The sequence below is a fragment of the Ixodes scapularis genome, unplaced genomic scaffold, assembly GCF_016920785.2.
Source record: "Ixodes scapularis isolate PalLabHiFi unplaced genomic scaffold, ASM1692078v2 ptg000005l_1___fragment_1__unscaffolded, whole genome shotgun sequence".
In the NCBI taxonomy this organism is placed as follows: Eukaryota; Metazoa; Arthropoda; class Arachnida; order Ixodida; family Ixodidae; genus Ixodes; species Ixodes scapularis.
In genome coordinates this window covers 1,153,157-1,173,976 of record NW_024609885.1, presented here as the reverse complement: position 1 = coordinate 1,173,976, position 20,820 = coordinate 1,153,157, and the positions used below count along the sequence as shown (strand labels likewise).

General features: G+C 47.8%; 1 protein-coding gene and 1 long non-coding RNA gene across 2 annotated transcripts in view; one reads left to right on the top strand and one right to left on the bottom strand.

The window, feature by feature from the left end:
* Nucleotides 1-18,599, top strand: part of LOC120848286 — a 71,245-nt gene extending 52,646 nt beyond the window's left edge. The window contains exons 3-5 of the transcript XR_005717658.3: nt 216-221; nt 3,372-3,376; nt 18,550-18,599. The gene's annotated coding sequence lies outside the window, so the exon portion shown is untranslated. The remainder of the gene's footprint in view (nt 1-215; nt 222-3,371; nt 3,377-18,549) is intronic.
* On the bottom strand, nt 8,384-11,278 carry LOC121833874. The gene is made up of 3 exons (XR_006076917.1): nt 11,238-11,278; nt 9,472-9,675; nt 8,384-8,447 (listed from the first exon to the last, which is right to left on the bottom strand). It is a non-coding gene; the product is annotated as an uncharacterized LOC121833874 (long non-coding RNA).
* Nucleotides 18,600-20,820: the final 2,221 nt, after the last annotated feature.

Below are 20,820 nucleotides of genomic sequence, written 5' to 3'. Positions count from 1 at the left end.
TCGCTCCTCGCCGGGGAAACTAGGCGCGGCAACCCCTGGAGGTGGAGTTGCCGAAGACGACCGACGCCAAGATCCTCCACGAACGTCGGAGGGCCCCCACTCGAACGCTACCAGAGATCGAAACCACGCCCCTGCAACGGTGTCCAGTAACCTAAACGTCGTCATCGACGGCCACGACGCATCAGCGCTCGTGGACACTGGAGCAGACTACTCAGTCTTGAGTGGGAGGCTCTCCCGCCGCCTTCGGAAAGTCACGACGCCGTGGGATGGACCTCAGATACGAACCGCCGGAGGGCACCTCATCACACCGGTCGGGAGAGGCACTGCTCGCGTCGAGATCCACGGTGAGACGTGCCCTGACAAGTTCGTCGTTCTGCAAGACTGTTCGAGGGACGTTATCCTCGGAATGGACTTTCTCTGCGAGTATGGCGCCGTCATCGACCTCGGAGCAAACCGGCTGACGCTTCGAAAACCTGCTCCACCACATGAGGACCCCAAAATGACGTCATCCGCGGTACGAGTCCTCGCAAACCATGTGAACCTACCGCCGCAGTCAAGTGTTTTCGTACCTGTTGGGGTCGATGAGACACTCTGTGGCGACGTTTTGCTCGAAGGAAGCCTCCAGTTGCTTCTAGGAAGAGGGATCGGCATCGCAAGAGGCGTCACGGAGCTCCAAGACGGACGCACTACTGTCGCACTCGTAACGAACTTCCGACAGGAGGCCCAGCACCTTACGAGAGGCACCGCCATGGGCCACGCCGAGGAACTCCCGGACGCAGCCGCAATCGCCGGAATATCAGAAGACCTCTCTTCGTGGCCACCTAAGACAACGCCGCCTTCGCAGTTTGACATCGACCCAACCCTGCCTACCCCACAACGACGACAACTCAGTGACCTTCTCGCCGAGTTCACTGAGTGCTTCTCCACGTCGTCAAAGGTGCGCCAAACGACCGTTGCGAAACATCGAATTGTCACTGAAGACAACGCGCTTCCTGTGCATCGGTCGCCGTACCGTGTTTCCGTGAAAGAAAGAGAAGTCATCCAGAAGCAGGTCCAAGAAATGCTCGATGACGACATTGTCCAGCCCTCAAGCAGCCCGTGGGCTTCACCGGTAGTCCTGGTGAAAAAGAAAGACGGGACTCTTCGGTTCTGCGTGGACTATCGCCGACTAAACGCCGTAACGAAAAAGGACGTCTACCCGCTGCCACGCATCGACGACACTCTGGACCGGCTGCGCCATGCCCGATACTTTTCGTCGATGGACCTGAAGACTGGGTACTGGCAGATCGAGGTCGACGAACGGGATCGTGAGAAGACTGCCTTCGTCACGCCGGACGGACTGTACGAATTTAAAGTGATGCCGTTCGGACTGTGCACAGCACCGGCGACGTTCCAGCGCGTAATGGACACCGTTCTTTCCGGCTTGAAATGGCAAAGCTGCCTCGTCTATCTCGACGACGTCGTGGTATTCGCAAGCGACTTCGACGAGCACCTGAGACGTTTGCGAGCCGTACTACAGGCTATCCAGAATGCTGGACTGACACTAAAGCCGTCAAAATGTCGGTTCGCTAACGGCGAGCTCAAGTTCCTGGGCCATGTCGTGAGTGCTCAGGGTGTAAGCCCTGATCCTTCCAAGACATCTGCTGTTGCAGAATTTCCCAAGTCATCAGACAAGAAAGCCGTAAGAAGATTTCTTGGACTGTGCGCTTACTACAGGCGTTTTGTTCGCGATTTCGCCAAGATTTCTGCACCGCTCACGCATTTGACCAAGGACGACGTGAACTTCCATTGGGGGGAGGAGCAAGAACAAGCGTTCAACGAACTGAGGGAAAGACTCCAGTCGCCCCCTATCCTCAGACACTTCGATCCATCAGCGGAAACGGAAGTTCACACGGACGCCAGCAACGCCGGACTCGGCGCGGTACTCGCCCAAAGACAAGACGGAGCAGAGAGGGTGATCGCTTACGCAAGCCGGGCACTGTCTAAGGCAGAGAAAAATTACTCGACGACCGACAAGGAATGTCTCGCTGTCATCTGGGCGTTAACCAAGTTCCGCCCGTACCTGTACGGGATCCCGTTTCGCGTTGTCACGGACCACCACGCTCTCTGTTGGCTCGCCAACCTCAAGGACCCGTCAGGACGCCTCGCTCGCTGGAGTCTGCGACTGCAAGAATTCGACGTGGCCATTGTGCATAAGTCTGGCCGCAAGCATAACGACGCCGACTGTTTGTCTAGGGCCCCAGTCGAATCTCCTCCCGAAAGCACTGACGACGACGACGACGCCTGTTTTCTCGGTGCAGTGACAGATGCCGACATGGGAGCACTTCAACGAGACGACCCGGAACTTCGCGCCGTGATCGAACACCTCGAAGGCAAGGGAAGTTCAGTTCCGAGAGTCTTGGCCCGAGACTTGTCAAGCTTCGTTCTGCGGCGAGGTGTGCTCTTCAAGAAGAACTTCGGAACGAGCAACCCTGCTTGGCTGCTGGTTGTTCCGGCCAGCCTGCGAGAAGAAATCTTTCAAGCATGCCACGACGACCCGACGGCTGGACACCTTGGCTATAGCCGGACGCTCGCCCGGATTCGTAACAAGTACTACTGGCCGAGACTCCCGAAAACAGTCCATCTGTACACAAGGTCGTGCCATGAGTGCCAACGACGTAAGAGGCCTCCGACGAAGCCAGCAGGACTCCTGCAGCCGATACCTGCCCCAACTAGGCCTTTCCAGCAAGTCGGAATGGATTTGCTTGGGCCGTTCCCACCATCGACGCAAGGAAATCGGTGGATTATCGTCGCGACCGATTATCTTACACGATACGCCGAGACGAAAGCCCTGCCATCGGGAACAGCCGTGGAAGTCGCCAAATTTTTCGTCGAGTCCATTCTCCTTCGACACGGCGCACCTGAAGTACTGATTACAGATCGCGGGTCATCCTTCATGGCCCAGCTGACGCAAGAAGTCCTTCGTCTCAGCCACACCAGCCATCGTCGCACCACGGCGTACCACCCGCAGACCAACGGGCTGACGGAGAGACTCAACAAAACCATCGCCGACATGATTTCCATGTACGTCGACGTAGAGCACAAGACATGGGACGAGGTGCTGCCGTACGTCACGTTTGCGTACAACACAGCGGTTCAAGAAACCACGGGAATGACACCGTTCCAACTGGTACACGGCCGAACGGTTACCACGACGCTCGACGCCATGCTGCCTCACGTGCCAACCGGTGATGTCAACGACGACGCTCAACTCATCTCCCAGCGCGCGGAGGAAGCTCGTCAACTGGCAAGAGTCAAGATTCAAGACCAACAGCGAGTCGACGCACGCCGGTATAACCTTCGTCGCCGGGACGTCCACTTTCAACCCGGAGACCGGGTATGGGTTTGGACACCAATACGTCGTCGCGGTCTCAGCGAAAAACTTCTGAAACGCTATTTCGGACCCTACAAGATCATCCGACGCCTCGGCGATCTGAACTACGAAGTTCTACCCGACGGAACGCGCCCATCTGCAAGACGTCAGCCGCGACCCGAGGTGGTGCACGTCGTTAGGCTGAAGCCGTATTACGAACGATAGAACTTTCCACTCTCGTCGACGGGTGAACTGTGAACTGTGAACTGCGACTCGCGATTCTGCTGCCTCTTTGTTTTGGATTTGTTTTTGTTTGTTGTTCTTCGTTTTGTGCTGCATCGGGACGATGCACTTTTTAAAGGGGGGGGATAATGCCGCGCGCAGGGTCACGGACTTGTAGAAAGTTCTCGTTCATTCTTGCTTTGGACATAACTATCGTTCATCCTTGTTTTTGTTGTTCTAGAAAGTGCTTGTTCATTCTCGCCCCGAGCGCGCTACGCTCGAACCTTCTCCGCCGAATCTTCGAGATAGTGACTCACTCTAGATAAGAGGCCGCCCGCGACCTTGCGAGTCAGTTTCGCCCCAGCGCTCGACTCCGCTGTCTCGCCGACCTCGACGCTCGCGACGCTTTGTTATTATTTTCTATTCTCCTTTTTGTTTTCGGCACAAGTTCGCCACATTAAACGTTTATTTCTTCCTGTTTATTTATTGTCATTCTGGTCACCACCCGTGACAATATCTCTATAGCCCCCAGAACAATTCTTCGTGGGGCAAGTGACTTGCTCATTCACATTGATAGGCTTAAGAACAGATGCCCAGTTGACATCCGTAAAATAATAGTGCATTTAAATGTAGTCGCCTGCCGAGAAATTACTATACGAGGTGTGAGGAAGGCATCTTTAGGAAGGAGGAGTGCAAACTGGTGAAATACGGGAGAACACTACATCAAGTGCAGGGTGATATATATCTTCAGGGACCAATGGGGATTGACTCCGAACGATGGAAACGCGTTCCATACTAGAGAAACATGAATCTAAAGAATTCTCCTGGTTGTTAAAGGGGTACTCTGGCGATTTTTTTAGCTGCCTCAACTAACTACCCTACTGAAAAAACCCGTATAAAAATTCATACTGGTTGACCCGTATATCTCATACGGTGTTATGGGATACGGGTCTCCCGTATGATACTGGGAACCCGTACCTGTACAGGTTGACCCATTCAGATACAGGAACCCGTTTAGATACGGGGCCCGCACCTGTACGGGTTCACCCGTTTAGGTAAGGGAAAGCGTGCCTTACGGGTCGACCCGTTTAGATATAGGAACCCGTACCTTACAGGTTGACTCATTTAGATATAGGAACCAATATTTATGCATGTTCATCTGTTCAGATAGAGAAACCTATATCTTTAAAGGTTTATCTCTTCTGACGCAGTAATAGGAATCAACATGGTGTCCAACGTTTGCAAACGGATGGACGGATCTTTGCAGGTTTAACAATTCACATGCATTTGTCATGCAAAGAATGAGCATGAGCCAGGTCATTTCAGGTTATACGTGTATTTAGTGAACGCAAATTGGCATCTGCAGAACACCAACAAGAAGCTTAACCTCTAAGCAAGCTTAGAAGTCAAACTTCTAGTTAATATCCTGCAGTAGGATATTAACAAATTTGCATACTGCAGTAGATTCACCCGAGCTATCCTCTTCCCTGGAGAGGCCTCTCGAGGATGCCTCCATAGGTACTCGTTGAAGGCATCTGCAGGGGAAAAGAATACAACAATAAGTCATGTATATCTACAGTTCCCTGAAAAATTTAATATTTTACTTCCTGCAATTATAAGTAAGCAATTTCCGCTACAATTTATGCTTTGTTAATATCTTGTGATACCATGTAGACCCCAAGAGCAACTTCTTACGATTACACAGTCTGCTTAAAACAGTAGGCATGCATGATTCGGCCCGAAAGTTTTGAACCAGTTCAGACCGAGTTCAGAGGAGTGCAGAAGCAGTGCGCAAGTCGGGCTGCGGCTGCGTGAACTTAAGCTGCAGCGTTACAAACGACCCTGTAATTGGTTTCCGAAAGACCGAAGAGTTGCCATCTGTTACTGCATGAACGCTGAACTGACTTCGGCCAGCGCAAGATTCTGTGGAACTGAGGCTGAGCTCGTGCAGCACTGGAATAAATCGAACAGGCCAGTTCAGCGTCCATGCAACTTCCGGTTGAATCTAATGAGTCAGTTCTTACACACTATTTGAACTAGATCAGCCAGTTCAAGCAAATCGAAAAGACCTAGTGTGACTTTCCACAACTATGCACTTAAAGTTTGCTTGCAACAATGTGTTCCTTGCATTTCAGTGTTTATGAAAATTATAGACCTTGGAGCAGGGGACAAAAAGGAACGGAAAGACACGAAGCTCCAGAGCTTCGTGTCTGTCTGTCCCTTTTTTTCCCCACGTTCCTGGGTAACCACGTCTATCCTTAACCAGCTCGCCTGCCTGTTAACTTAAGTAAAAGTATGTTCAATAAAGCTAAATATGTATTTTCAATTATGAACATGGGCCTCTGATTGCCCACAACCTCTAACTTATTTCATGCCCAACAATGTCACCATGGGAACAAGTAAAATGAACACTGAACACACAATTCTCGACCGGCAGTTTTAGTGCAAAAGAAAGATTTTGACTTGCAATTGTTGTTCTGGGCATGTATATAAATTGACAACACAGATTTGATATCAAGAACCATTTAACTAATTTAATATCCGTGTTACGACCCTTCAATGGTCTATTCATACGAGATAGTTCCCTGGTAAGAAAACTGAGCACTAGAAAGAAGGAACACCCACGGTCAGAAGGCGGTTCAGAAAAAATGGGCAGTACTCAAAGGACAGAGCCAAACATAGTTCGGTTGTAGCAGTTCTAGTGAACAAACAGACTCACTTTCACAACTCTGCTAGTGCCAGCTTTTCGTTCAAAAGAAAAAATAAGTGCCTCAGCAGAAGGTCCTGCAAGCAGGCCACTGATATCATGGACCTCCCCCAAAACTTGCAGGGATTAGCAGATATTTGCAATGCGGAGCATGTTACTGTAAAACCTCCTCAGTGTGAATACATCAGAAAGCACCAAGGGACCTAGATGACCGTGACAAGGTCACTTTACTTTTCTTCATATATTAAAAACAAAGAGGGAGATAGGGCTTCTTCATTTCGGTTTTGCGCTCAGAGCTTCACGTTCCTAAAGCTCGAACTAGTCGAACCGTGACCTTTCAACAGCCTATAACACTGAAAGTTCCGAAAGCCTTGGAATATTTTATCACATTAATTTTGTCGTAGCAGGTTGCAACTTCAGAAGCCATAAGGTTTGAGTGACTCACCAAGTATGAGACATCTGTGAGAAGTGGGCACTTACTGCTGCCAACTTGACTGGAGTCAGGGCCCTCTCGGCGAAAGCGCCCTTGAAGCGCCGGCATAGCACCCCAGTCACACTCCGCCCATGCAGCTTCTCCCTGCCGAAGATCAACTTCGTGGCCTCTTTAACGAACATGGAGTCTCCCCGGGCTCCCCTCACGTAGAACAGTTTGTCCTTTTCCACCAAGACACCATGGCAAAGGTGAACCTAGAAATAGATAAAAATGCTCTACAGGAAATGCAGCCAGCCATTGGTCCCGATCTCATTGATCTTTCGGAAACTTGTGTAGACGTCTGCCGCACAATGCCACTTTTTTCGGACGCAGGACATGCAAGGCAGCTCTTCATGCAACATCTTGGGCGTATTCTTTTCAAAGCCAATCACAGAAATTCACCACGGGCACTCACTACTCGTCTCCAACTTCTCAATGTAAAGAACACCTCATCTTGAAGTACAGAACAGAGAGTGGAACAAACATAACTGCAAAAGAATCGCATAGCAAACAGTTCCAGCCACGCATGTCGTCTGCTATGCACACAAAAAAAAAAACACGGAGGGGAAAACAAAAAAGCTCACGGTCGGGTGTAGCCACGTGACTTCCGCCCACTCACTCTCTCCTCTCCACTTCTCCGACCTCCGTGCGCGGGTTTCAGTTTCAGTTCTGAGCAGTTGCGTTTTTTGGCTTTAAAGGGAAGATGGGGCACTTCTACATTTGAGAAAAAACGCTTGAATTGCGTTCATTTGGCCTTTAGAATAACAGATATCAAAATTATATTTCAATGCGACGCGCCGGAGAGTTACAAGAGCAATTTCAAAATATGGCTGAAGCCCCGCCCCCCTAGCCTTGGGCAGCGAAAAGAGCCGTCGATGACGTCATGGACAGCGACTGTCTTTCGAGTTTTTCTCGCGTTTAACAATACTTACGCAGCAAATGATTTGGGTATTCGGGTTCACGGGGTAAAAATACACTAGAATTCACTTCTAACTCATTTTTTCCAAGAAGCTCCGTAGCTTCCCTTTAATAAAATATATGTGACTGTTGCAAAATATTAATTTGGTAGTCTTTCGACACTATTAAAAATCGGCTGGCAAAAAATGAAAACTTTTATTGGGGGGTTAAGTGTCCGTTTAAGTGAGTTCAGAGTAAAGAGAGAAAGCGAAAGAAGGGTACCAATTATAACACAATTTTAATTGGGCTACTTGGTACATGATTTATGAAAAACCTCGAAATAAGACAAGGACACTAGATAGAAAACGTTTCAGAAAAGTGCCAATTAATTGGGAAAGAAATATCTTATCAATGCCCGGCCCTACTCTTTACATTCACCAGCATTCTGAAGCAGCCCGATGGTTCAATTTAAGGAAGCATATAAATAACCTCATTCAAGGAGCTGTGGAAACAATAAAATTTAGTCACTTGCCCAATATCTGGAATGAATATTCCATGAAATTCTGAACTTACCTCGTCATCAGCCTCTGCAAGCACTGGCACACACTCGGGAAATGCCTCCGGCGGGCCTGCTACAAGATCCGCTGCTGGAACAGCAGCATCAGCGGCCGGTACAGGTCGAGCGTGATCCACACCAGCTCGCACTACGTGAACTGAAGCAGGAGCGCCAGCTGCAGGAACCACTGCTGGGCAAGCTGGAGGAGCTGACCCAACCCTGCCAGACGGGACATTGTCCACTGCAACATAATAAAACACTCTTTAGAAACAAGACACAGTTCAGGAGTCAACCGATTTTTCGGACGCCAAAAATTCAGACAAGCTTGATTATTCGGACTTCAGCACTTTCCTGGTTCGTTGATGGCATGAGGGCTTCATAGTACTTCATGCCACAGAAGACTACCGGCAGTGTGCTTATTTGTTTTTCCGTAACACACCGGGACTGGAAAAGTAGCGCAAGCAGGATACAAAACAAAAGGATGAGAAACAAAACCAAAGAAGAAAAAGAGGAAGAAAAGAAATGCGCTCAAGTTCGCCGGCAGTGGGCGGCAGAGAGGTTGTTTAGTTTACACAAAAAATACCGGTGAATAGCTAATGAATATTCATGCCAAGCATTTCCAACGGTTTGCGAGATATAAGCTCAATCTTTCTGACGAAATTCAATGCTGTAGCAGATCGTCTGCTCACCTTTTAACCAGTTGCACAGTTGCGTCGCTAGACACAATCTGCCGCCCGATTAAAGTTCAGCCTTGTTGGTGCTGTGGTCATGCCTACGACCAGCTTCCTCACTCCCTCCTCCTCAACAAAAAGAACTCCTTTGTCCCCAATGACGAAAGGATGTGTGCTGGCCGGCCTCACCAGAAAGCGCATATTTAAAATGTTTTGACTGACAGAACAAACTTTCACTTCAAGCCTCATCTATGCGCACAGACCATGGTGTCTTGGTATGACGTAATTGTTTGACATACTGCAGAACCAGAAAAATATTTCTTCAATCAAAGCAAAAGTGCTGCCGAGCAAAACGGGCTCATCGCCATCAGCAACAAGAAACAAACCCTCAAAGCTCCATTTGCACCCTAAGAGACGAAAAGAGAATTATAGACACCTCTTAAACTCATTGATACATTGAAGCACCCCTGTAGTATATGCTTACTTCTGTTTGCGACAAAAAAAAATTAAAATTACTTTTGATTTCTCAGATAAAGTGTGAGCACATAATGTGTAGTGTGTGAGGTAAGCAACTGAAAGTGCCTCCACGCTTACCTAGTAGTGCCAGCAGCTGCTTCTTGATAGCGTCCTCTCTATCTGGGGCTCCTGCTCCAGGTTCAGCACCCTCTGCTTTGCCGACCTCAGCTTTTCAACCAGCCGGGCATGCTTCCCAAGCGACACAGCGGACGTCCTGTCCTCTGTCTTTTTTTTTTTTTTCTTGTACTTGCCACCCACTGCAGGGGATGGCGACATCAAAATCTGGAAAAGAAAAAGGTCCAGGTGTTGTAATATTTATTTAATATAAACTCCAACACATAATTGGGACACACATAGTTCACATTAAATTGCTCTCCCCCCTTTATTTTTTGGGTGCAGGTTTCAGCCCTATACCTGTGATAGCCCCCTCCCTGAAGAAATGCTTCCAGACGCCCCTGACAAGATATCCGGTATTCACTGTCAGTACAGGAAATAATTGGTATATCGTCCTTTACATACTCTAGTTTGTAAAGGACGATACCTGTTGTCAGAAAACACTGTGTAGGTAAACGAAATAGTATGATAAAATATTGTGTTAAAAGGTACTTCTAAGTTAGTTAGAAAGTAAAATATGATAATACTATTTTGCACCCAGTGTACTTTCTATGAGGAACGTAAACTCTCAGTTGCTTTGTACTTGCAATTCAGTGCTTTTAAATACGATAGCATCTATAAGCAAAGCATATGCACTTTAGGCGTCTGTTGGTCCGAGGATTTGTAACTGCTTTTGAAAAGAGCATGTGCCGGCACATTATAATTCAGAAAAGAAAAACATGCCGCCGGCACTGCGCCTCAAACCCACAACTGTTGAAGTCTAAGCCGGGCATCGTATCCGCTTCACTACGAGCATACATGGGTAAGCATTTGCGAAAGAGCTACTGGTTGCAGGCAAGAGCTGCGTTGATGCACGTGCCAGTGACTCAACGCCGTTGTTGCCATAGCAATGTGCGCCGCATCTGGTCGCAGTCGCACATAGCCACATCTGAGGAGAGCTCTGTGAACCAGACTTGAGTATCATCTTTCGTTGTCGGTATACGAAAGCAGGTCTCACCAGAGGAACATTACGCAAGCGTGCTGAGGCACAGTGAAAGCAAAGTGCCTAGGGTACTTCGGAACAACATAAAACATGTTTGTTGAAAGCTGGAGAGGCAAGTAGCAACAAGAGGACCATTGAAGCGGATGAAAAGATTAAAGAGAGGAAACTTCGGCTGCAACGCAAGCAGGACGCCAAACAAATGAGGACGTCTTGCGATAGTGGAGAAGAGATGTAACTTCGTGTACAGCGAGATTTTGACTTGACTTAGAGCAGGTGAGCACATCTCGTAAGACTGAAGAGTGTCGAATTCAGACTTAATGCGGTCGAGAAACGAGCAGGAGAGTGTCTCTTGAAATTGAAGAGGGACAACTGCAGCTACAGCACAGTCGAGACCAGGAGTGGCCAAGCTGCGGCACTTTGTGTGTTAATGTGCGGCTTGTGGTCCACTTTCATAGAGCGTTCTACCCACCGGATCTGTGTACCAGAATAGCAAGCAATTTAAAAAGTGTCTGTACAAATAGTCCTGACCAGCCATAATGAATGGACACAATTACTCATAAAGCGAACAAAATGCAAGATATTCTTTAGCCTAACCGTTCAAATTTACCCACGATTACTGCCCACTGGTAACGGAAGTGAAGTATGCTGCTGATTTGAAAAAGGGAAACAAAAGACGAACCCCCTCCTTCTGAACAGAGCCGAAGATGAGGTAAGAAAAACAGCCTAAAGGCACACATAAACCTCGAACCTTGAGTTCAATACCATAGGGATGGCCACGTGCTTCTTTTTCAAAGCAGCAACCAGCTCAGCTCGTGTCTCTGTAAAACAAAACATGCACACTGAATTACATCTCAAAGTCGTCGTGTTTGTCTCCCTTTCCCTTCTTGTATCGGGGTTTACAAATATGACCGTTCACCAGCCAGCCTGCGCTATAACCCTTGTTTCAAAAATTATTTTTTTTCGGTATTTTTACACATTAAATGCACCACCTAGTCGAACTTATGTGGTAAATTTGTCGAGCTTACAAAGCCGATTTGTTGCGATTTATTTTGAGTGTCGTCGCTACCATCTGGAGCGCCCTGTAGTTAAACAACGTAAAACCCTTCGCTCTTGCCGCCCAGTTCTTCACAAATCGGGCGCAAGGACCGAATCGGGCGCAAGGACATATTTGTGCCCACCACATTTCGCGAATTTTAGACGTCGGAACGGGGGCCCACGAAATTTCCGCTTTCCACGTGTCCTTAAATTTCGCTAATTTTTGGACGCGTGGAATTTGCAAAACATCGGGGGCTGGCGAACATTAGGGAGTGTTCGGAGACCGCGTTTCCCCCTCTGCAACGAAGATGCGCGTGCCCGCCGATAGTCTTGACAGTAGAGTTCCGGGTATATAGCGAGTTGCGGAGGGCGTTGCGGGACAGCGAAAACGATCAACGAAAACTCCCCATTAACGGTTTGCAGTATACGTTGTGCTTCGAGCCCCTGATGCGTAGACAACAACTTACCATTCCCCGGCGCACGCTCCAACAGCCTCCCAGTAGACGCTTTTCGGCACGTCGGGGTCGAAGTCGCCAACGCTCGCCGGTTTGAACTTCTTGATACGGTTCACCACGCTGACTATTGCCTTCGCGCCATCAGTATAAATCACGTACGCTTAGTACATATCGACACCGATACACACCGATCGAGATAGCCCTAACGTCAATGCGGCTTTGGTTCACAGCACTGGCTCGCACTGGCCGGCTAGCCAGCGGCGCTGGTATGTAGGGATTGGATTGGATTAAATAAATAATCTGCCTTAGTTTATATTAATACTATTATTACTCAAAATAGTTTTAGAACATTTAAAAGCATAGAAACTTACCATGTTAAGTTTATTTATTGTTAAGAAAAGAACAAACACAGCTAGGTTCTTGTCCAGCTCGCTTGTACCTTTACATTAACTGCAATATAATCAGGAAATTAACCCCTGAAAAGGGGGGAAAATAAATAAGAAAAGAAAGGAAAAGACAAAATTAATTGATCACAACAAGCTTTTTACGATAATTTTTACGCTAGAAATTCCAGCTTTTTTGACGACAAAGCCAAAGATGTCCCAGAGACATTGCTCACGGCATATCTGACCTTAAACGCTTCTATTGTTTCGGGCCCACATTTATCTATGTGTGAACTTAGCTAAGTGGTGTTTTCAAAGTGTGGGGTGCAATCGTGGCAGGTACGGGCATGCAGAACTATTGGGTGGAACGAGTCCGATGATGCCTTGGTAACATCTAAATGGTGTTCCCTAAAGCGAGCATTTAGGCATCTTCCGATGGCCGATGTATTCGCCTTCGCAGCTCAATGGACTCGAATCAAGTTCAATTTCAAGTTTTATTCGCCTCAAATACGTTCGTTCAAACGTATTACATGAGGGGGGGGGTAGAAAAATACAAACAAATGCAATGATATAATGGAAATAAAAGAACTAACTAAGGTTAAAAATTAACAACAAACAAAAACTAAAAACAAACTATACAGAATTCAGAACAAAGTTTACAGAAACCGGGCACAACAGAACTGGGGACTCAGTGCACAATTTATAGGAAACACAAGCAGACATGGCGCTGAAAACATAGTACCAAAGCCAAAAATTTTTTGCGGAATATTTTTTATCATTCTATTCAGTGACTATGTCGTTTGGGAGAGAATTCCCATTTTTAATGGACAGAGCAAGAGGAGAGTATTTGTATCTATTAGTGCGACCAAATATAGGTGCAATTTTCAAGGAATGATCATGACGCAAAGAAATGTATGAGACAGACTTACAGTGAGTGAGCATAAATGATTGCATGTTGTAATAAAAGTTATGAAAAAGAGTAAGGCGAGCGACTGTCCGACGTGATTCAAGAGAAGTTAAATTAGAAAGAACCAAGTCTAAGTGGGAGACACTGGTTTTCGTACTGTAGTTTCGATAAATGATTCCAATGGGTCTTTTTTTATTTTTAAGGCCTTTTGCAAGGCGTTTTGTTCGGCCACGCTACCCATGCATTTGCGACCTCGCTGCACCAGGATAGAAAAGTGCGTTCATTTCGCGCGTGTGGGGAAAGGGTAGGGGGTCAAAGTTTTGACTTCCCAGTTGGGGGTGGGTTTAATATGCAAGTGAAAAAAAAAGTCGAAATTTTGGAAGCCGACTTGGGGGTGCGTTCATTACGCGAGTGCGTTCATTGTGCGAGTAAATACATACCTTACTCATAACTGTTGCAAAGCATGACCTGATGCACACCTCCGCTCTCTTTATATAAACATTGCCCTCGTACTCCACTGAGGTTGAGTGGAGGTAAACATCCAGGAGATCCAGGAACTGACACGTGCCGTGTTTGTGGATAACGTTGTTCATACTGAAATGTTTTTGGTTGACAAACTTTATTACGAGAACGGGAACGACGCCAGGCACATAGCTGTTTTGTGGTGTAAGGCTAGCTGAGTCGCACGTGTGGGTATCAACGCCGATTTGTGAGAAACTGCGAAGTGGGCACCACCAACCATAGTTTTCTAAATACATAACAGATCCTTTTTTCCCTTTTATTTTGCAAAAAGAAAGTTTATGCGAATTTTAAGAGTTCAGAGTCCACAGATTCGGCGATACCTTGCTGGCTGAACAACTTGATGGCTTGATCGAGTGGTTTCGGGTATGCGGGACTACTGGGCAGGACATTGGTGAGGTTGGTCGTTGAACGTGAGTTGGTAGTAGTCCTCAGGGATCGCGTTGTTGTTTCAAGCGAATGGTCAGATGGGGAATCGATTTCTTCTGTAATGCCCCCCCCCCCCTCCCCTCCCCCGTCTTCCGCTCTGATTAGGTATGATCGTGGCTGTTGTCCGACTTGGACCACAATTCCGGGTTCCCATTTGTGGTTTCGACGGAAATAGACTCTCTCGCCTTGACTCAGAGGACGTAGTGGTTTGCTGTGTGCGTCACCATGTCGGTGCTGACACTTTTGACGGAACTGAAGGCGTGCTTGAACCTCCCTGATGTTGTAGTGCTGCTCAAGTTAACGCGGAGCAGCTGGCTTGAGGGTTGTGATCCTGCGGCCCATTAGCAGTTCCAATGGGGACAGGAGCTGATCCATCGGTGTGTCCCTAAGCTCCATAAGGACAAGAGACAGGTCGTTGCCTTCCTTCGGTGCCTTGGTCAAGCTGTTTTCATTCTTTGAACTGACCTCTCTGCAAGTTCATTCGACTGTGGGTAATCAGGAGAACTTGGATTATTTGTCATGTCCAAGCACTTGAGATACCCTTTGAATGCTTCAGAGTTGAATGGCAGGCCGTTGTCACAGACCCCTTCTAGAATGCCGAATCAAGCAAACTCCTTTTTTAGGGTTGCGATCCTTTGATAGCAGAGGTGTCCCCCTTTTGCTCTATCACAATGTACTTGCTAAAGTAGTCCACTACAAGTAGGTAGGTGACACTGTGGAGATGGAAGAAGTCATTGGTGACGATTTGCCATGGTTGTGTTGGAGACCGTCTGTCTCCCAGGGGCTCCCGTTGGTTCGACCGCTGGTGTTGCTGGCAGAGTTGGCCGTTGGAGACCATTCTTCTGCCAGCACCCGTTCTCCGAAACAATGCCGCGGAGCGGGGCGTTTTCTGCATGGGTCTTTGCAGAAAAAAAAGGCACTCTTATGAACTGATGTCCGGGCAAAGCTAACGCATTTCTTTCTCAGAGCGGGGAGGTTCAGTTGAGAGCATATCTCCCTAGCCTCAGACCTTAAAGACCCTGAAGGTCTTTCCTTGAGTAAAGCAGTTCTTTTTTCGAGTGCAGCTTCCACCTTTTCCTCTTAGATGTCCTCGTTCATAACAACGAAAACTACCATCTTTTCTTACTCTAGCAGCTTTAGCTGGGCGTTGCGGAGCTCCTCTACTGTTGAGTATACATATGACTTGCCTGGAGGAGGCAGGTGGGCACAAACGGAATGCACAGCTGTCCCTACGAAGTTCTGACGATCCTTTTCAGGGTTACTTGCTGCTACCTTGTAAACGGATGTCAGTTGGTCTACCCTCGATGCTGGAAGGTCTAGGGCGAACTTGGGCCCGTGAGACAGAAGTCCCACCGTGTCCGGGGAAAGCTGTTTGTCCAAAAGTACAACAGGGGGTTTCAGTTGAAGTCCGAAGCCTTCTGGCAAGACTTGCGTACCTCCCCAGGATTTTTACCCCTGCGGCCTCCAAGAGCCCGACTGCAGAACTCCTGAGGAAGAGGAACGAGGGTCTGTGGCGTAAAACGTATCGAGGAGTGCTGTCGTGGCCGGGGAGAGTCATTCTCATGAGTCGAAGTTCCTGGGATATCTCTATTCTTGAAATCTGCATGATCCTGTAGCTTGACAACCAAGTATGGGAGTGGAATCCCAGCACAAAGTCCACGGAGGCGTGGGCCACGTTTTTTCGCAAGCAAAGCCCCAGGGAGCGTAGACGGAGCCGCAGAAAGTTAATTATTGAGATGTAGCTGACGGCTTGAAAGAAGTTGCGGGGATTGAACACAGGGTGACGGGCGGACGTACTGAGTCAGGACATGAAGCTCACACAACTTGAATTAAAATTTAGGGAGCTTGTTTATAGAGACTTACAAACACAGAAAGAATAAACCCAAAGAGGTCAGAAACACAGACAAGTACATATCTTTCTTTTTTAAAGTTATTATATGGTTTTCCTCTTATCTTTTATCACGGAGACAGTATAGACCTTTGCAGAAACAGCTCGCTGGCCGCCGCCATTTTGCGACTCGAGTGACCCCTATTAGCCAAAAATTTCTGCCACCCGCCTGAGCTGTGGAAACCCGATCAGCGCGACTCCCCACCTGCATCGTGTGTTCGGAGTTTGCCGGCTTTCCTTCTAAGTGTTTACTCTATTTGCCTGTTCAGGATGCTTGCGTGTTTTTGTAATCTTCCACTGTGAGAACTTGGGAATACCAGGACTTATAGCCTTCTGGACCTTCGCAAGAAACGAGCGAAGAGAACGGGCGAAGAAAGCGAACGTCAAGCAGCCCGCGACGCAGGCCGTTCGACGTTCTTCGAGGATTATTTCCGTTGAGATAATCTCCGAAAAGCCTTCCCGGATATGTTCCCGGTCTTGGCGAGAAGTAGCTGATAGGGTCCGGGGAATGGGAACTAAATAGACACGTTCGTTCATTCGCACTAGTGCTGTGTATAAAAAACATCACTCTTCAAAACGTACCCCAAGACAAGCCGGATTCCGTGCGATCGTCGTGAAGTGACTGTCGTCGACACTGTATTTTGGATATGCTGTGTTATTTGAGACCTTTCTCAAATCATGTCCGGATAACGCGGCACCGTGGGGTACGCGTACAATATATGTTGTTCGATTTATGAGACTCGTTGAATTTCATATAGTGAGGGGGCAATACCCATGCAGTTCGGCTATCCTCTGGTGTGGTCAAATATATTAGGCAGTTAAGGTTGACACGGCTGAGTGTATAGTGCCGTTATAATCGCCACAGAACACAAAAGAAAAAATAAAGTGAGGCGATTTTGCCGCCACCAGCATTCAAAATTGCTCCTACGCAGGCTGCCACAGCCTACTGACGAGAAAACCCACAGCTCAGCGCAGTCGGGCAACACTGACGTACAGTCTCAAAACCAGGGATGCGCGCTGGAAATCGCTTCGTTCGAGACTGCCGCTGGAAAGGTCTATATCGAGGTCAGGGGGAGTAAACCTTGTGCGGTTTTTGATCTGGTCTGGAAACTTCAGGGAAGTGTTCTGGGTCTCTTTTTATTTTCGATATTTATAAACGATCTACCCAATGACGTTTCAGTTCAAATCAAACTTTTTGAAGACAATTGTGTGGTTCATAATAAAATGAAAACAAAAGATGATCAGATCAAATTAAACCGTAATTTACAAAAAAAGAAAAAAAAAGAAAATAGGCAATGGTGCGACAAATGACGAATCGTGGGGTTTCCACACCATATCAAAAATCATTATTTATGTCTATAACTAAAACAAAAAATCTGCTGGCCTATAATTATGACATGAATGGTTCTGAGCTTTAAGAGTTAAAGAATTTAAGTACCTAGATGTAGTATTTAATCTTGACTTAAGATGGAATACCCATATAAACAACGTGTGCATCAAAGCTAAAAAAGCACTGTGGGGCGACAGACGCAACTTTGCTGAAGCGACTCCTGAATGCAAATATGCTCCAAAAGCCAGGGTAGTCATAACGGAATAAGTTTACAGTGGCTTAACACAACAACAAAAAATTAACAACAACACAGACGTTTCGCCACCTATCCGGGTGGCATCATCAGTGTGAACTGGCCCGGTGGTTGGGAGAGTCAAAACCAGTCGACTCTAATCTACAAGTCCCCGTAAACGTCCGGTGGGGGGCCCCGGTTCGTCTTGCACGCCTCGGGGTCTCGGCGGATAAACCACGATTCCACGAACTTCCTCGGGCCTCACCTCTGCCCACGAGCAGCATTGTCCAAGTCAAACGTATGCGCAGTCGTCCAGCTGTGGTCAACAAGCTCAGACTTGCTTCTCGTGGCATGCGTGGCCTTCACCACATCCCTTCTGTGTTCCTCAAGTCGGAATGTACCACCACCTCTCAAGCTGAGGGGCAACATTCCGACGTAGTCTCCTGCCGAAAAGTTATACAATGCTTGCGGCGGAGAGGCATCAGAGTTACTGCGAGTTGGGTAATTAAAAATAGAGATCACTACATCAAGCGCGGGGTGGTACATATCCTCAGGCACCATTGGCATTTCACTCCAAGTCACACGTACACCGTTCGTATTTGAAAAACATAAATCTAAAGCATTGCCTTGCTTATTAAGAACATTGTTGAGCCGCTTCAGATCCAAAAGAGAAGAGAGAAGTCTAAAAGATGGTTGCATTTCTCCTTTCAATAAACGTTATCAGTCAAAACGTTGCACGCCTGTAGCTCGTTGAGTTTTTCTAACCCAACCAGACAACGCTGAAAATCACCAGGTGGCTTTTCTGGGGGGAGATAGAACAGACCAATAAGAACACGTTCTCTCTTTGCATACTCAATTTCGACGAACAAGCTCTCAGGAAAGTTTTCTAAATCTTGACGCCTCCTTGAGCTGTCGACCGCGACCAACACACCGCCTCCCGCTCCAGCTCCTTGAAACAAGTCACGGTCGTGCCGGTACACAACAAAACCAGGCGGAAAGTAATCGGAGGACCCGATGTTAGGACGCAACCAAATTTCCGTTAGACAGAAGATTGCATAATTAGACACTGTAACGTTACAAAAAAAAGCAATCGGCTTTTGTGCGTAAGCCGCGGACGTTTTGATATAATAAATCTATGCCAGGCATCACTTGTCAGCGGTTGTGGGATGTCCCTCTGAAGCGTGGAGCATGTCTCTCTGAAGGGTTCCTCTGAAAGGTTTAAAAAGGCTGGATTTAGGCCACACAGCTGGATCAGCAAGTTTCTCAAAATCCTCCGCAGCCGCGGCCACATGAAAGGAGCCGTAAGTGTCGAAACGGGTCTTTAGGTGACGGCACTCCACTTTGTCGATTCCAACGGAGGACAGGCGCGAAGAGTCGTCCTTGCAGATAATATCCGGCGCCAGCTTCGTAACAAACAGCGCTCTCAGACTCGTTGACGGCGAAACAACGCACAGCTTGTTGGTCTTGAATGCCCCGGTCAAATAATAATAAATGTAATAATAATAATAGTAATACTAATAATAGTAATTAGACGAGCCATACACGAAAAATATGTATTTTTAGCTCACCGTTTGGACAAAGTCTACAATGCTGTCCGAATTTACTTCTATGTTGCATTCAAGTGCCGTTTGATGGTTCTGCTACCGAGGACCCTCCTCCCTCAAGGCACGGGAGAAGAGGACGCCAAAGCGGTGTTTGCAAGCCGACGGGAGGCTAAATATGTTTAGTATATAGAGACATGGGCCGCCTTTCCTTTGGGGAAGGATCTCTACGATGTCGTGCTCCACGTCGACTCCGCCAAGATTTTTGTACGAAGCGGTTAGATGTCTACGAGTGAGGATGGCGGTATTGGGTTCCTCGTTGTCAGGAGTTTGGAAGGCTCTATAGATGGCTAGTTTGACCGCGCGGCGGGTTTTCTGAATCAATATGATATCGGGGGGAGTTTGGAGGGACTGGAGGCAGTGTTAAAGATAGCCACGCTTCAGTCGGAAGCTGTGGTAATTCCATTGCCAGATAGTGGTTTGGTGCCTACCGAGGCGTGGCGGGCGTGGGAGAGGTAAAGCCATATTGAGGGATGCACTGTTAGAGGTAGGGTATGGATGGTGGGGGTGGTGGAGGAGTTTAGGACCCCAACTGGGATGAGATGTTGGTGAGTTGGTTTATTTGACTGGTGAGTTGGGCCAATCTGGAGGAGTACTTTGAGACAGCGTTTTCTATCGCCGTACAACGGCTGTAACGTTTTGCTCTAAGGTTTGCAGTCTGGCACTGAAAATGCGAGACATTTCGGTCATTGACGCTGAGTCGGTGTAATTTGTCTACGATTTTGAGGCCATAGTATTGATTACTCTACGCTTGACAGACTGGGCGGTGCTGTCAGGTGAGGATATGGCAACTGCAACGGGTAGTGGGGGAGGAGTAGGAGTGGGCGCTGGAGGGGTAGGAGTTGGCGCTGGAGGGGTAACCTTTCTGTTTAAGGAGGGGTCGTAAGTCTGCATTTTCCTTCTAAACGGCAGTGATTTATTGTGTGAGGGTTTGGACCTTTTGCCGTAGAGTTTGGACCTTTTGCCGTAGGGTTTGGACCTTTTGCCGTAGAGAGGGGCGGTGATGAGAGACATCCGACGGGCAAGGAGAATAGCCGGGTCGTGATTGCAGTCGATTAGGTATTGGCTGATGTTCTCCGGTGGACCGTAATCTGGCACATTAAAGATGATTCCGCGTGAGATCTTCGCAGGATTTGCCATATATGTGGCCAGAAAATAGTTCTCTTCGCCCTTCAGAGGGGGTGCTGAGTAGTATAGTTTTGAATGGCATTGATTCGAATTTTATCATCGCGTGCCACGTTGTAATTGGTCTGGGCAGTGTTAAAGACGAAGTCTTGCAGCTTGCCTGTGCTCATCGAGCTTAGGTTGAGGCCACCACGTGCACGGATGATGATCTTGTAGTAGTCAGGGAGTCTTGCGAGCTGCGGCGGGCGCGTCTTGAAGCCAGGCCTTGGCGAGCTGCGGAAAACCGGACGCCAAACGCGCCTCGCCGCTCGACTTGGTCGTTTACGTCGCCATCCGTTGTTTACCCTTGCAAGTTTTTTAGCCCTATGTTTTGCAGAAAGGGAGCTACGCTTTGTAATTTTACAAAAACCAACCTGTGAAATATACC